General features: G+C 39.9%; 1 protein-coding gene across 3 annotated transcripts in view; it reads right to left on the bottom strand.

Moving 5' to 3' along the window:
- The window catches only part of IRS1 (insulin receptor substrate 1), a 72459-nt gene that overhangs the window by 38397 nt on the left and 16962 nt on the right, over window positions 1-17100 (bottom strand). Inside the window, exon 2 of one of the 3 annotated variants that reach the window (XM_024740556.1) lies at window positions 11405-12831. The exons of the other annotated variants lie outside the window; for them this stretch is intronic. The gene's annotated coding sequence lies outside the window, so the exon portion shown is untranslated. Of the gene's footprint in view, window positions 1-11404; window positions 12832-17100 lie in introns of those variants that run through there. 3 annotated transcript variants of the gene reach the window in all.

The raw sequence follows: 17100 nt of genomic DNA, 5'->3' as shown, positions 1-17100 counted from the left end.
TTTGGCAATAACAAGGGATCACTAAAGGAATGTGACAAAATAATCAGATTTTAAAATACGGAGTTTTAAAATTGCTATGGAAAGTACTCCATAAGCCTGACACATGAAGACCAGGAAAAAAGAGAGAGAATGAATGAGGATAATGTTATGAATCCAGAAAGATGTTGAGGCAGATCACAGTGGTGGCATCACAGCATCATCTCTGTACAAGAATGATCTACAGTCTAACTGTGGTGTTGGAGTCGTCAAGGTCTTATGCTCATCTATATGTGAGCAGATCAGAACCGGGTCAACTGCCTAACTGGTTTTCTTACAAGATTACATCCCACACGCCACTAATGAAGTGCTCCCTAAAAATCTAAAAAATTACAACAAACTAGTGAATGTAACAAAAACGAAGCAGACTCACAGATCTAGAGAACAAACTAGTGGTTACCAGTGGGGAGGGGGGAGGGACAATACAGGGGTAGGGGAGTAAGAGGTACAAACTATTAGGTAGAAAATAAGCTACAAGGATATATTATACCACATGGAGAATATAGCCAATATTTTATAATAACTATAAATGAAGTATAACCTTTAAAAGTTATGAGTCACGGGACTTCCCTGGTGGTCCAGTAGTTAAGAATCCGCCTTCCAACGCATAGGACGGGGATTCGATCCCTGGTCTGGGAACTGAGATCCCACATGCCACGGGGCAACTAAGCCCACGCACCACAACTACAGAGAAGCCCGAGCACCGCAACGAAACATCCCATATGCCGCAACTAAGACCCTGACACAGCCAAAAATAAAAAATAAGTAAATATTAAAATTTTTTTTAATAGAAAAGTTATGAGTCACTATATTGTACATCTGTAACATATAATATTATATAGCAACTATACTTCAACAAAAATAATTAATTAAAAAAAATAAAGACCTAACAGTGCAGAATCACACTGATACGGTGGTTACAGAAATGCTATCAGTATAGTACTCAGAACTCTATTGCCCAAACTTTGTTTCTTGGTAATTCTCTTCAAAGCCAAGAAAATCTGCTTCTATTTCCATTTCCTTCCTCTTGGATTATATCCCTATCTATCCCAATCTCGCACTAGCACTTCATCAATTCGTATTTCTTTCTTAGAAAAAAAAATCTGCTCAAACTCACCTCCTTCAGGAAACACAGTGGAGCTGACATGGGAATTAGACACTAGATAATCCCCTTAAGTAGCAAGCCCTTTATGAATAGCTATTTGTTGTCAGACAAACTTCTTTGGTGGGTCCTCTTGATGCAGCTGTCTTCAGAACTGGTCCATATCCAGTTCTAAGGGCCAGGAAGAATTTTTATGGGGGTCCTGTGAGGAATCGATATCTTACTTGTGTTTACTACAAAGCTGGTTAGCATCCCTCTGTTCCAGTGAGTTCTTGAAAACAACCCATGAGCACTAATGGTCTTTCTTGGGTTCACAGGAGTGAAATATCCCTGGAGCTTTGCCACCCGCCTGCTTAACAACTGGCACCACAGCTCTGGAACAATGAGAAACTCCAATGTCTACTTAGCAAAATTTGGGGAGCAAAAGAAAAGGGCTTCCCATGACTGTCTTCTGCCACATGCCTAAAAGAAATATGCAGGATGCCTTTATCAGCTGAACATAAGTGGTAGCAGAAAAAGGTCATTTTAAAAAGTAAAGTCTAGGGCTTCCCTGGTGGCACAGCGGTTGAGAGCCCGCCTGCCGATGCAGGAGATAAAAAAAAGTAAAGTCTAGGGACTTCCCTGGCAGTCTAGTGGTTAGGACTCCGCGCTTCCACTGCAGGGGGTGCAGGTTCAATCCCCAGTCGGGGAACTAAGATCTGCATGCCACGCAGAGCAGCCAAAAAAATAAAATAAAATAAAAAGTAAAGTCTATTTAACACCGGCACCTGATTTTCATAGTGAAAAAAAAGTGGGGGGTGTTGAATGGAATTTTATACTGGAAAACTAAAATGTTGGACATATTGAAACTAAAATATATGGGGAAAAGCTCTTTCACCTTATTTTAACAAAAAAGTCTCAGTTGCATCTACTGGCAAAGTCTCAGAATGAACAGAGTGTGCTTGAGTGTTCATTTTTTGGATTTTTTTCCATCATGTTTCATCTTTGACTTCTTGTTTGGTTTTTACAGAACAATCACATGAAGGATCATTTCTATAGAAATATTCAAAGGCTTTACCAATTTCCCCACAGGCCTCTCTTAATCCTATTTTTACCATGTGCATTAGAAGTACTAAAAGAGTCATTATCTTTGATTTGTTTCTTCAACAGGTGACTCCTGTAATTCTGCTAGACCTTTACTTGTCATTGACTATTTGTGAATCCCAGACCTTCTTTGACATCACTTTCATTGACTTCGTGAAATCCTGCATCTTTTGCAAAATGCACATTTTCAATGTCGAATTAAACCGATGGAGGCACGGTCCTTGGTATTAAGGATAGTACGATAATAAGCAAGGAGAGAGTTTTAAAGTGGTTCACTCATTAGTGAGTATTTTTACAGCTTCTACTTCCCAACTAAACCCTTCTAATTGCAGGAACTCGGATCATGAAGATCACTCTCCCACCACCAGCCACCCAGCCACCACCCTATTGAGGGTTTCATCAACCCACTAGCATGGCCCCATGAAACCACTAGAGCTGGCTGTCCAAAACAATGGTCACAGAATTAACACCTTAAAGCACATGGCATATCCAAACATCATAAAAGTTAACTTGGCCAACATCTTCCAGGAAGTAGGTAAAATCCAGTTTAAAAAAAGCAATAAAAGCCCAAGCTAACTCACTCTACCTGACTGATGCCATATGTTTCCATGATGGGTTTTAAATGTCACAGAAAGAATGCTCTGAAAGGTAGGTGTTGGAGCAGACTAGCATCTAGCATACAGAAGAGTAAAGGATTAAAATGAAGTAATACTGTACTTCCTAAAACATACAGACTTCCACTCAGTCAACTGGCAGCCAAGTGATATCAGCCAGTTTAAATTTGGATCTCATAACCTAAAAACCAGTTAAGATACAAAGAGTGCTGAAATAGGTACAAGTAGTAATAGGGCCAATAATGTGAACAGGTCATGTCAGGTGACATGGATTCCAAAACAAAAATGACTGAATCAAGGTATATAAAAACAGGGTTAAATTATTTACAGTTAGTAAGCTTAAATCAATGCTCCTACCCCAGCAGGAAGGGCCTTTGCCATTCTTTACGAAGAACTGGGATCTGGCTTTAAAGAAACCAGATTAGGTGTGTCTTGCAAGGAATGTGTCAACGATCACCAGGTAGGTGGCCAAGCACCCAGACAGGCCTGGAACTAGGACCAAACTGTAGTCATAATATTCAAAGGGCCCAGTTTGGCCAATGGGCATCCCAGAGGCCTGAGCAGTAGGCTGCTGTGGCAAGACTAAAGAGGAAATCCCCTGAATGCACCCCTGGGTGATGCTGGGAACATTTCTAGGAAAATCTAGGTCACAGGTGGCTTTAGTTCATATCTAAGAGGTCCCAGCTGATTGGCTCAATCAAAAGAAGAACTCCAAACAGCAGAACTCCATGTCTCTCCAATAGGAAACTTGGTAGGCATGTTGGGTGGTCCTGGCATATAGGCTAACCTTCTTCATGGGCTTCCCATCACACTTAGAATGAATCCAAATGACTCATCACAGTCTATCAAGCCCTCCAGGATCTGGCCCTAACCTACTATTCCAGTCGCCTCCCCAGCCCCTCTCTCTGCTGCTCTGGATGTGTGGGAACATGCTGGAATTGTTCCCAGTGTAGGACTCCATCTGCTGCTGCCTTTCCTGAGAACAGTCTTCACCAGCACACACTTGCCATAACTTTCTCCTTCACCTCATTCAGGTGTTTGCTCAAACACTGCCTACTTCTCTGACTACCCCTGTCAAAATCAGCCCACGCTACCTTTCATCTCTATCACTTTACACTACTTGATATTCTCTGTAAGGCTTACTCCCTGAAATTATATTACTTTTGTTTGCTTGCTTATCATTTGTCTCTTCCACTGCAATAATATATACTCCATGAGGACAAAAACCTGTTACTCTGCCTGAGTCACTGGAGAATCTCCATTTTCCAAAAACATGTCTGGGCACAGAGTAAGGACTCAACAAGTAATTGGACAACACTTAATGACAACAAAAAACCTGACGATCCAAAACCTACGGGATGCAGCAAAAGCAGTTCTAAGAGGGAAGTTTATAGCAATAAAATCCTACCTCAAGGAACAAGAAAAATCTCACATAAAAACTCTAACCTTACATCTAAAGGAACCAGAGAAAGAAGAACAAACAAAACCTGAAGTTAGTAGAAGGAAAGAAATAAAAGAGATCAGAGCAGAAAAAAATGAAATAATAATATAATGTTTATTGTATTAATAAACATAATATAAATAAATTAAATAAATATAAGACTGGACACTATAAAACTCTTAGAGGAAAACACAGGAAGAACACTCTTTGACATAAATCACAGCAAGATCTTTTTTGACCCTTCCCCTAGAGTAATGGAAATAAAAATTTCCATTATATTAATAAAATAAATGAAATAGAAACAAAACAAAATAGCAAAGATCAAACAAAACAAAACAAAATAACAAAGATCAATAAAACTAAAAGCTGGTTCTTTGAGAAGATAAACAAAATGGATAAACCTTTAGCCAGACTCATCAAGGAAAAGAGGGAGAGGAGTCATTTCAAAATTAGAAATGCAAAAGGAAAAGTTACAACAGACACTGCAGAAATACAAAGCATCATAAGAGACTACTACAAGCAACTCTACACCAATAAAATGGACAACCTGGGAGAAATGGCCAAATTTCTGGAAAGGTATAACCTTTCAAGAGTGAACCAGGAAGAAATAGAAAATATGAACAGAGTAATCACAAGTAATGAAATTGAAACTGTGATTAAGTCTTCCAACAAACAAAGGTCCAGGACCAGATGGCTTCACAGGTGAATTCTATCAAACATTTAGAGAAGAGCTAACACCCATGCTTCTCAAACTCTTCCAAGAAATTGCAGAGGAAGAAACATTCCCAAACTCATTCTACAAGGCCACCATCACCCTGATACCAAAACCAGACAAAGATACTACATAAAAAGAAAATTACAGACCAATATCACTGATGAATATAGATGCAAAAATCCTCAACAAAATACTAGCAAACAGAATCCAACAACACATTAAAAGGATCATACACTGTGATCAAGTGGGATTTATCCCAGGGATACAAGGATTCTTCAGTATACACAAATCAATCAATATGATACACCATATTAACAAACTGAAGAATAAAAACCATATGATCACCTCAATCGATGCAGAAAAGCTTTTGACAAAATTCAACACCCATTTATGATAAAAACTCTCCAGAAAGTGGGCATAGAGGGAACCTACCTCAACATAATAAAGGCTGTGTATGACAAACCCACAGCAAACATCATTCTCAATGGTGAGGTACAGGAAGAACACTCTTTGACATAAATCACAGCAAGATCTTTTTTGACCCTTCCCGTAGAGTAATGGAAATAAAAATTTCCATTATATTAATAAAAATAAAAATTTCCAATAAAAATTGTTTATTTTTGTAAACAAATGGGACGTAATGAAACTTCAAAGCTTTTGCACAGCAAAGGAAACTACAAACAGGACGAAAAGACAACCCTCAGAATGGGAGAAAATATTTGCAAACGAATCAAGGGACAAAGGATTAATCTCCAAAATACATAAACAGCTCATGCAGTTCAATATTAAAAAAACAAACAACCCAATCAAAAAAATGGGCAGAAGACCTAAATAGACATCTCTCCAAAGAAGACATACAGATGGCCAAGAGGCACATGAAAAGCTGCTCAACATCACTAATTATTAGAGAAATGCAAATCAAAACTACAATGAGGCATCACCTCACATCGATTAGAATGGGCATCATCAGAAAATCTACAAACAACAAATGCTGAAGGGGGTGTGGAGAAAAGGGAACCCTCTTGCACTGTTGGTGGGAATGTAAATTGATACAGCCACTACGGAGAACAGTATGGAGGTTCCTTAAAAAACTAAAAATAGAATTACCATATGTCCCAGCAATCCCACTACTGGGCATACACCCAGAGAAAACCATAATTCAAAAAGACACATGGACCCCAAAGATCATTGTAGCACTATTTACAATAGCCAGGTCATGGAAGCAACCTAAATGCCCATCAACAGACAAATGGATAAAGAAGATGTGGTACATATATACAATGGAGTATTAGCCACAAAATAGAACAAAATTGGGTCATTTGTAGAGACGTGGATGGACCTAGAGACTGTCATACAGTGTGAAGTAAGTCAGAAAGAGAAAAACAAATATTCTATACTAATGCATATATGTGGGATCTAGAAAAATGGTACAGATGAGCCAATTTGCAAGGCAGAAATAGACACAGATGCAGAGAACAAACGTATGGACACCAAGGGGGCAAAGCCAGGGGAAGTGGTGGTGGTGGTGGGATGAATTGGGAGATCGGGATTGACATATATACACTAATATGTATAAAATAGATAACTAATAAGAACCTGCTGTATAAATAAATTAATTAAATTAAATTTTTAAAAAGACTGAAGAAAAAAAAGCAAATAATCATTGACAAGATGAAAACAAACCGAACCACAGCCAAAGGGCTAATCAAAGGCCTAAGTGTTTGTGTACTATATAATATGCCAAGAGTTGATTGGCAAAACTGTCTTGAGCACTCTTCTGTATTTGCTGACCTTAAAGTCCATTGGAAACTAGACCGTGGCTATGACCAATTTGTTTTTTTATTTATTTTTAAATTTTTAAAAAATTCAAGTATTGTTGATTTACAATCTTGTACCAATCTCTGCTGTGCAGCAAAGTGACTCAGTTACACACATATAGACAATTCTTTTTTTTACATTCTTTTCCATTATGGTTTATCACAGGATATTGAATATAGTTCCCTGTGCTATACAGTAGGGCCTTGTTATTTGGCTATTACCATTTTGGATGCCCTCAGAAGTTCACTAAGATCTTGGTTCTTCTTGAAAGTCATCAGAGCAGACGGAGGCAGGATAGCTGGTACCTTCTGTGACCCATTCTCCAACAGCGTTGTAATAGTTGTTTGCATAACAGGACCACTCATATTCTACATATTTTATGAAACTCTATTCTATATATTTCAATACTGTTTATGCAACTGAAGAGATGATCAGAACCTAAAAACTGGTACTAGAGTTCTCCTAATCCAAGGCTGCCAAATCGCTCTATGACCGCAAGAATGCTCTTAGAGCATTGAAGACGTGCCGAAGATTGCAGTAAACTGTACAGAGTCAGAAAAGAGTTATGAACAAACAATGAAACGGAAGACAACTAAGGACACCAGCCCTTGCCCAGCCAAGGATGGACACTGGCAATGCAGAACATGGACATTGACATCAGGCCAGTTCAGGGCTTCCCTGGTGGCACAGTGGTTGAGAATCCGCCTTCCAATGAAGGGAACAGGGGTTCGTGTCCCGGTCCGGGAAGATCCCACATGCCACGGAGCGGCTGGGCCCGTGAGCCATGGCCGCTGAGCCTGCGTGTCCGGAGCCTGTGCTCCGCAACGGGTGAGGCCACAGCAGTGAGAGGCCCGCGTACCATAAAAAAAAAAAAAAAAAATCAGGCCAGTTCAGGTTCGTATGATCAGTGACTAACAAGGAAAAGGAAGCTCAATCAAGACTGTCCAGGCTGGGCTTCCCTGGTGGCGCAGTGGTTTGAGAGTCCGCCTGCTGATGCAGGGGACTCCGGTTCGTGCCCCGGTCCGGGAAGATCCCACATGCTGCGGAGTGGCTGGGCCCGTGAGCCATGGCTGCTGAGCCTGCGCGTCTGGAGCCTGTGCTCCGCAACGGGAGAGGCCACAACAGTGAGAGACCCGAGTACCGCAAAAAAAAAAAAAAAAAGAAAAGAAGACTGTCCAGGCTGTCTTCAGGAAGTTCAAACATTAGACCAAAGTACTGCAGGCCTCCAGCTCCCCATGGAACCACAGAGCCACTTCTGGGCCTGGCCATCCAGCCAACCAGTCAATGCACGGAAGACCTAGACACGCAGGATGTGTCATTTCAGGCTTTCTAAGAGTCTCACAGGAGGCTAGAGACCTTCCATTTGAAAAGCAACAACTTATCAACCCATCATCATAACATCAAAGTACTTTAATAAAGTGATCCTTTTATTAGAAAAGGGGGAGATAATAGGGAGGGATTCCTGGTTGTTCTCTCTAAAAAACTGTGCATCTATGACTCTGGGAAAACAGGTGCATAAAAGAAGTCATAAGCCAATGAAATAGTCTTCCAACTTTTCTAAATGAACTCCGGGTTACACTGATAACAAGCATACATTTATCTTAGTTAAGACATATCATCCATTGATTGCCTTACTATTACGTAAGATATACCCTTTCAAGTTGTGTAAAATATAGCATCACAGTTTTCATTGTTCTTCTATATGAGAAGCATAGGCAGTAGGAAACCTACTCCTCTCCCAGAAAGGAAACAGGAGGTTGAAAAAAGAGCGCTAATAAAATCCCAGTAGTCATAAATGCATTTTTTTGTTGTTGTCGTTGTTTGTTTGTTTTTTTGCTGTACGCGGGCCTCTCACCGTTGTGGCCTCTCCCGTTGCAGAGCACAGGCTCCAGACGCGCAGGCCCAGCGGCCATGGCTCACGGGCCCAGCCGCTCTGCGGCATGTGGGATCTTCCCGGACCAGGGCACGAATCCGCGTCCTCTGCATCGGCAGGCGGACTCCCAACCACTGCGCCACCAGGGAAGCCCCATAAATGCATTTCTAAAACTTTATGGTAACGGTTGACTAAGTCATAGATACAGGCAGTTAATTACCAGTGTTCATAAATTATTTTCAAGCAGGGCTAATAATCAAACACTCTACATATAAAAGAGGAAACTTCATTTAATGAGCAATCTTTTAAATCCTTTAATAATTCTCATAAATTACAATTTTTTCCCAACATATCTTTGAAACTTTGGATGCTTCCTGCCCAATAGAATTTTTTCAAAACAACCCTCAAAAATAATAAATTAAAACTAAATCTGAGTGTGGTCCACTTACCTTCTTTGATAAATTCATGATCATATACTTTGCCCACCAACTCCTCTACTCTGCTTGGTTTTTTCCTAAGAGTACTTACCACCATTTGAAATAACTTTATCTGTTGATTGTCTGTTTGTCCCACTATAATATAAACTCCATGAGGACAGAAACTAAATCTTATTCCCCAGCCATATTCCTAGAACCCAAAACAGTGCCTGGCATTAAAAATATGTGAGGAACAAATGAACCGACAATTAAATCTGTAACACATCCACACACGGAGCCCACATATAAAGGTGAATATGCGTAATATATTTTAATATGTATGTAAATTAAAATAGACAAAGCTTTATACACATGCACATCAGTATGGAGTATAGCACGGGGAAAAGCATCAAGCTGGAGATGACACATTGGAGTTCTTGGTGATGCTACCACAAAACAGCTGTGTCATCCTGAGCAAGTTACTCAACTTCTCTGGGCCCGAGTTTATCTATAAAATGAACATTTTCAGCTTTATCATCTTTAAGGACACTTAACAGCTCTAATATTTTTCTTAATAAATTCTAGAGACTCAAACAACAGTTTACATAATCCACTCTACATAGAAAACAAAACAGCAAAATAACTAAAATTCTCACTCCTGACCTCTGGCTAGTTATCAATCATTAACTAACTATGGCCAGTGACTAGCTCCCAAAGTGTCACACAGTTTTACATCTCCTCCAACTGGCCCCTTTGTTCTCATTTGTTCTCTATTTCCTTTCTCCTTGGCCAATGGAGCCACGTGCTCTGAATTCTGGGCTACAAATGCACCTACTGAGCCCCTGAAATTATCGTTCTGGAGAGCTCACTAATGCTTTGCACTTGAGCATTGGAAAGGGCACCCTGCAGGAAACTCCTCTACAGCTATGTGTACCCTATCGCCATTATCCTTCCACAAAACCCATGACCTTGACAAACGCAAGTCAGGACCAAGAATGAGCTCACACCTGAATACTCACTCTCCCCTGTGGCAGGGGTTGGGGGGAAGGGGGTACTTTCAAAATCGCAATACCACCAAAGCCATTTTATCCCATCAAGAGTAAAGCAGCACTCTTTCAGCTATTGGAGCTTTCACTCTCCAAAGCTTCCTTTCTTTAGCACTGGTAAACTGTACCATTGAGATTCTAGGACCAACCTTAAAGAGCTCATCTAGTTCCTTCACTAAGTGGGTGAGTCATTCTTTCCTTTCCCTATCACTTCAAGATGGTCACCCTTCTGCCCAGCACAGCAAGGAACACCAGGTCTCTCTGGCAAAGGGTGCTGAGACTCCAGAGTAGAGATATTTATCAACAAGAATTTTGTGGACGAAAACATTCATCACCACCCAGTAATACTTTTATTTTCCATATTTAGTACATAATTAAATACACAGGAACTATAAAATGCATGTACATACTTCCTTTTAAAATTTAATAAATACATTTCAGTCTTTAATCCTGATTTATACTTTCAGCTTATAAAATAATTTAGCCCACGTGTAGAACTTTATTTTTTCTATGCCCAGCTAATAAATGCAACCCAGTTTCCTAGAATTTCACTGTACAACACACTCAAGCTTCATGAAACAAATATCTGAACTAGAGAGTCAGAGTCAATGCATCTTTTCAGGCACTCAATCACAATATACCCGGTCCAGCCAAGATGTCTAAGAAGCTCACTGAATTTGAAAAATATTTTTAATAAGGAAAGAACATACACCAAAAGCACCCTTGTGTTCTAAGGGCAAAAGGGGAGCGGTGGGATTGAAACTCAAACCACTGCAAACCTTAGGCTCGAAAGGCAATTCATAGTTTACACCTGCACTTTAACTTGATCCAAACAAAACTGTAAGACAGATTGGGGAAATTATCACTGCATCCAATTTTATGGACCAGAAAATTAGGTCAAATAATGCTGGATCCCAGGAAGTGGCCGAATCAGGAATACAATTTACATCTCCTCTTTTCCTGCCCGTGCTGGTTCTGTCATATCATTCAACCTTTCCTGTATGATAGGCCACCTAGCCTTGCATTACAATATATACAGAAGCAATCCTATAGGCATAAACACAGTAGATGGGCCAATGGGATGAGTCAACCATAGTACATGGTTCTTCTCTTAGAGTAAATACCATTGAGTGGTAGGAAATGAAAGAGTCTTATCAAGACAGGAAAAATGATGCTGGTAAATTCTCTCTGGACCCCTGAACCCCCTCCCCGTCCCTCCCCCCTTTTTAATCCTCTTATAGAAGCTGATTACAGGAAAAGAAATCAGGAAAGCAGAACTGAAACCAAAAGCTTATCAGACTGATAAGGATACTTATACAGGATGCAGTAAATTACCATTGCTTCCTGTTTTAAGTATTCTTATCTGTAGGACACTAAATTTTTTTTCACCACAGAACCTCACATTTAGGACACATCCCAAAATAGAATCTTCTGATCTTCAGCTGTCAGCTGAAGTTGTTTCATAAATAGCCCAGCATATGTACTCTGGAGGCTTGCTAACACTCTAAATGCAAATATAGTCCAGTCACACCAATTCCTCTTAGGCTTTGGTGGCAATCAAGAACGTGCAAAATCCAGCAGCCCCAGGAATTCTATGGAGGATCCCATGAATGTCCCTAGTCAATGACCTATGGCACTCTATTTGGATATTTCTGGAAATTTTGAAACAAAAGCCATTAGCAGATATAGATCCCTATTTATAATATATAGTTCACCAAAGAACATAAGATTTATTTCAGGTCAGCTAATTTTTAAACAGTCTTAAAAATAGCTCTTGTTCAGAGAGTCATTTTGGTGAAAAGGATGTGTTTCAAGAAACCCCTAGGTCTTTTAAACAACTCTTCCAGGGGCTTTCATAGTCAACAGGTACAGACAACAAAACTGATTATACGGGAATGTGTTTGAAAAATTACTCATGTAATCCAATGATAAAATACATGGAGACACACACATGCACACAGGTATAAAAGACACCTAGCTATAATCTTTATGATCTAGTATGTCAGGAATTCTATTGCCAGAATCACACAACAAGCTGAGACCATTTCAGAGAAAGAGAGAAAAAAAACCAACGTCTGTGTTTTTAAAGAAAAAAAAAAAAGACTGTGGAATGGGACTATGGCACAGAACATAAACGATAAACGGCCTGGGATTTTATGGTATTTGAACCAAACATCTGTGCCTTTATGGCCCTCTTATCACTCCCTCCTCTAGTTACCTGCCCCAGAGCACATCTACCCCAGCTGGGTAAGAAGGGGTTTTACCCTGGTCAATGGAAGTCACCCTAGGAGAGTAGCCTTAAGGTTGACTTCACCTTGAATTATAGTAAATGCTCAAAAATTTTTGCTAAGTGTTGAGAGATTCTATAAATAGACTCTTCGTGCCCCTTTTAGCCAATTGCTAAATAGCTGCCTTTTTTCACACCCGGGTGATAAGCACAGATTCTCACAGAGTGGCCCCTTTATGAGCCAGGAACAATTCTGCAGTCCAGGAAGGGAAGCCCTGTACCCAGACTACAAGTCCAGACAGCGATGAACCTTGTGGCTGCCTTGTGTGAACCACCCAGAACTCAGATCAGACAGGAATGCCTGGCCAGTTCCAGATTCCTACTGGATGTCCAGAATCGATGATGACCAAGCTCACATGAAGTGGATTAACTTGATCCCCTGAGACCTGGGAAACAATCACTGTAAGAGAAAAATGGATATTGTAAATATCTATAGTGAGGCAATATTATAAAATATTTTTTAAAAGACTACTAGTAGAAGGATTCATGTGACTGTTTAAAAAAATCCAACCAGCTAGGTCCTTGAAGCAAGAGAGCTTAAGAAGGTGATCACAGTGGCTCCACTGTGATACAAAAATCTAAGACCTTCTGCTGCCACTGAACAAATAAACACTGACACAAGCAGATTAGAATGGGGGAGAACTGGAGAAATCAGAAAGCAAATCTCCAACTGTACCCTGGGTTACTCCAGAATGCTGGCCAATTCTGGGCAGGAAAAAGATGCAGAATATTTTACAGGTTTTGAAAAGAACCACAAAACTGACTTGAAGGTTTGAGAAGTCAGAATGCCAACTAAAACTTAATAATGGTGAATATGAAGGGAAAACTGAGAGATGACTTCACAAAGGTCTTCAAACACATGTAGGAAAACATCTCATAAAAGGTCAATGGTCTGGATAAACAAACTGTGGTGCATCCATACAATGGAATATTATTCCCCAATAAAAAGAAATGAAATTGTCAAGCCATAAAAAAGGACATGGATGAATTCTTTTTTTTTTTTTTTTTTTTTTTGCGGTATGCAGGCCTCTCACTGTTGTGGTCTCTCCCGCTGCAGAGCGCAGGCTCCGCACGCGCAGGCTCAGCGGCCATGGCTGACGGGCCCAGCCACTCCGCGGCATGTGGGATCTTCCCGGACCGGGCACGAACCCGCGCCCCCTCCATCAGCAGGCGGACTCCCAACCACCGCGCCACCAGGGAAGCCCGACGTGGTTGAATCTTAAGAGCATACTGCTACGCATAAGAAGCCAGTCTGGTAAATGTACGTTACGCACTGTGAGATTCCAATTATATAACATTCTGGAGAAGGCAAAACTACAGAGATGATAAACAGATCAGTGGTTTATCCCCAGAGGCTGGGGAGAGGGGAGGAGGTTTAAACAGGGAAGCACAGGTAATTTTTAGGATAGTGAAACTGTTCTGCATGATACTGTAATGGTAAACACAAGACATTAAGCATTTGTCAAAACTTAGAACTTGATAGCAAAAAGAGTAAGCCTTAAGTGTATGCAATTTTTTTTTTTTTTTTAATTTGAGAGATCAGTGATTACGGGTGGAATGTAGAATGTGACCGAAGCATCTAGATGTATTACAGATGCATGAAGCAACCTCACTGAAGCATGTGGAGATTATCAGGCGCTGACCTAGGTAACTGGAAACAGGCACATCTACAAAACTAAAGGCAAAAGAAACTGCACTCTAGTTGATAAAGTCATTTCCTATAGGGCATGGGTTGACAATTCTGACACTTCTATGTACATATATGTAGTGGAACTGAACAAATAAGTAAATGGATGAAGGATGGTGACAGCCACTTTTGGGGTGGGAGGTGCAGATAAGCAAGGGAAGGAGGCTAGAATAATCCATACAGAAATTTATTAGAGTTTATACATTAGTATGAACTCATGCTTAGTATAGTTACAGATGGTTCCATGCAGAAATTTTTATAGATATGTGTATATATATAGGGGTTAGTATACACACATACATTTCCTTACTCTGAGAGGGCAAAGAAGAAATAACATCCCAGTAGGAACAAACACATCTAGTGCCAAGATCTTGGTTTCTAATACAATTCTCCAATAAAAGGAATCAGGGCTCCTTGGAGAAACCGATGATTCTAGGACTGGGGCAGGAAACAAATAAGATGATCATGGAGTATCTTATAGTAACAGAAAGTAAGGAGATGCTTAAAAAAAAATACTACTGAGTTAATAATGAGCAATAAAACAAGTAGTTAATTATCAAAATATTCACGTATTCTGCTCTCCAAATGGTTTTCAAACAACTGTAAGTTTCCTGGCCACTTTAAAGAACCCCAAATTGTAAACTGTATTTGATCTAATTATTGATTTTTTTATAGAAAAGTTGGATGATGCAAAATTTCTTTCAGAGGCAACTGGCTCTACAATTAAATTTCAGCAATTAAATATTGATATATATTATACCTGAAACCCAGAAAGTCATATTCAGTTTCATGAGCATTATCCAATCACTTATGAAATATTTTATGTTTATGGCCTATTTTCTTCTACGAATTTCTGTTTAAATTCATTTCCAGTCTTATTTCCTCTTTTAGCAAACTGATTAATAACAGTACCAATGTTGTTATGATTTCTTGTTTTATCTTCTGCACGTTTAAATGTATTCATTGCTTTATCTTTAATTTGTTTTTAGAACCTTACAAAATTTTTTTTTTACTACATAAATTTAAATCTCCTGATAAAAATATAACATATATTCAATTTACCAAAAAATAAAAGGACAAGGGTCATCACTTGTCACCACTACTAAAATCAGAATGAGGGAAATAGGGCTTCCCTGGTGGCGCAGTGGTTGAGAGTCCGCCTGCCGAGGCAGGGGACACGGGTTTGTGCCCCGGTCCGCGAAGATCCCACATGCCGCGGAGCGACTGGGCCCGTGAGCCATGGCAGCTAAGCCTGCGCGTCCGGAGCCCGTGCTCCGCAACGGGAGAGGCCACAACAGTGAGAGGCCCGCGTACCGCAAAAAAAAAAAAAAGAATGAGGGAAATAATCTCAGATTTCGTCACCATAAAAGCTGGTAACCACTAGAAAAGTTACCTCAAAATGGTGGAATTTACTCTCGTGATGTATGGATGTAACAGGAACATACCTGAAGATCCTTAATAGTAAATTACACAGTAACAGCAAAATAGAAGCATTTTTTAAAGAGTAGTTTCAAGATACTGGTCTTTCCTCACATTTTGTATAAGGAATAAATGTAGAGAAAAGCAAACATATTAAATAATTGTCCAACAGAATTTTCAACCAAAACTTCAGAAGAGAATTGGTATGACAAATTACCAGTTTTGCATAATAGTCTTCAAAAGAAACCTCTTAATACGCAGTGAAAACTATCAATACTACCATCCAAAACTACGACATAAGCTGTGGTTCATGACACCAGCGCACACACACGTGGCCCAACACACAGTGGTGGCCACAGCTGTGGCCAGTCTTTTCCAGCGCCTCCTGGAGACATCACACACCCCGCACACCCTTCCCATGGTGTCATCTGTTCTAGATCTTGCCTTTCACCTAAGACAATCTTCTCTCAAGCAGACACACACGAATTTCAAGTCTTTTCAAATCCTGCCCTTTGACATCAGGAAAATCTGACTTTGCTTCATTTGTGAGTCACAAGGCAACCTTAATCATGACTGAAAATCCCCAAGGAGTACAAATGACTACTCAGATCCAGGCAAAAGGACATGATGAGTTTTAAAGTAAAAGTACATGAACAAATCAATGTCAACCCCTCAAGTCCAGAAAAAGGGCCAGTATCCCTATTCCTTCTCTCAGTGGATGTTATTTGTCCCCCGAGAAGGCTGATCCTCTCTAGCCTCTCCCTCAACCAGTCCTCATGAAAAAAGCTCTATGAGGGTCTGAATTTTCAGGTGTTTTCTTTACAGTTGTAACTCAAAAACTTAGGGATATGCCTGACACTCAGTAGTATCTCACTAACTCCTTGTTGCATTCATTAACCACAACTACAAACATTTTGAGTCCTTGGCGATTCCCCAAAACTATCTTCAAGACCAGTTATGATTTCTTCAAATTTCCAGGTTCAGTAATTACAACAGTTTAATGATGGAATGAATGGAAACATGTAAGACAAGAAGTACCACCAAGTGTCAGACAGTGGTAACGTAGCTAAGAAAAACTCTCTGTCCTCCTGAATAGAATAGGATTCTGCTCTCCAGATAAATGAGGTGTTGGCACCTTTCCCACACTGTGGTTTAAAAACATATGGTCCCACATTCATTCATTCAGTATCTACAACAAATAGTGTCAACCAAATGCCAGGCACATTGCACTAAGCATGTAAACCCAGTCAACCACCTTGGCAGAGAGAAAAATAGCCTAGCTCAATACCCGACACATACCCGCTGGAAACACTTTCAAATTTTAGCAAGTAGCCTGAATGCCAATGTGACGGTGCAGGACCAAGAAAACTGAAGTCCTATTTAAAATAAAATAGAACACATTTATGTTACAGATCCTGGGGACTTGTGGAGTTTTATATGAAAGGATGACAAATGTTTTGCTATATGTAAAATTGCTTGGATGTTAATTGTTAGCATAATACTTAAAATTTCAAGCAATGTTTAAAAAGAATTGCTGTGATAGCTGAATAGCTAGTTTAGAAC

The sequence above is a fragment of the Neophocaena asiaeorientalis genome, unplaced genomic scaffold (genome assembly GCF_003031525.2).
Source record: "Neophocaena asiaeorientalis asiaeorientalis breed wild unplaced genomic scaffold, Neophocaena_asiaeorientalis_V1.1 scaffold388, whole genome shotgun sequence".
NCBI classification, from domain to species: domain Eukaryota; kingdom Metazoa; phylum Chordata; class Mammalia; order Artiodactyla; family Phocoenidae; genus Neophocaena; species Neophocaena asiaeorientalis.
The sequence above is the reverse complement of the archived record's forward strand: the minus strand, read 5'-3'. Positions and strand labels throughout refer to the sequence as shown.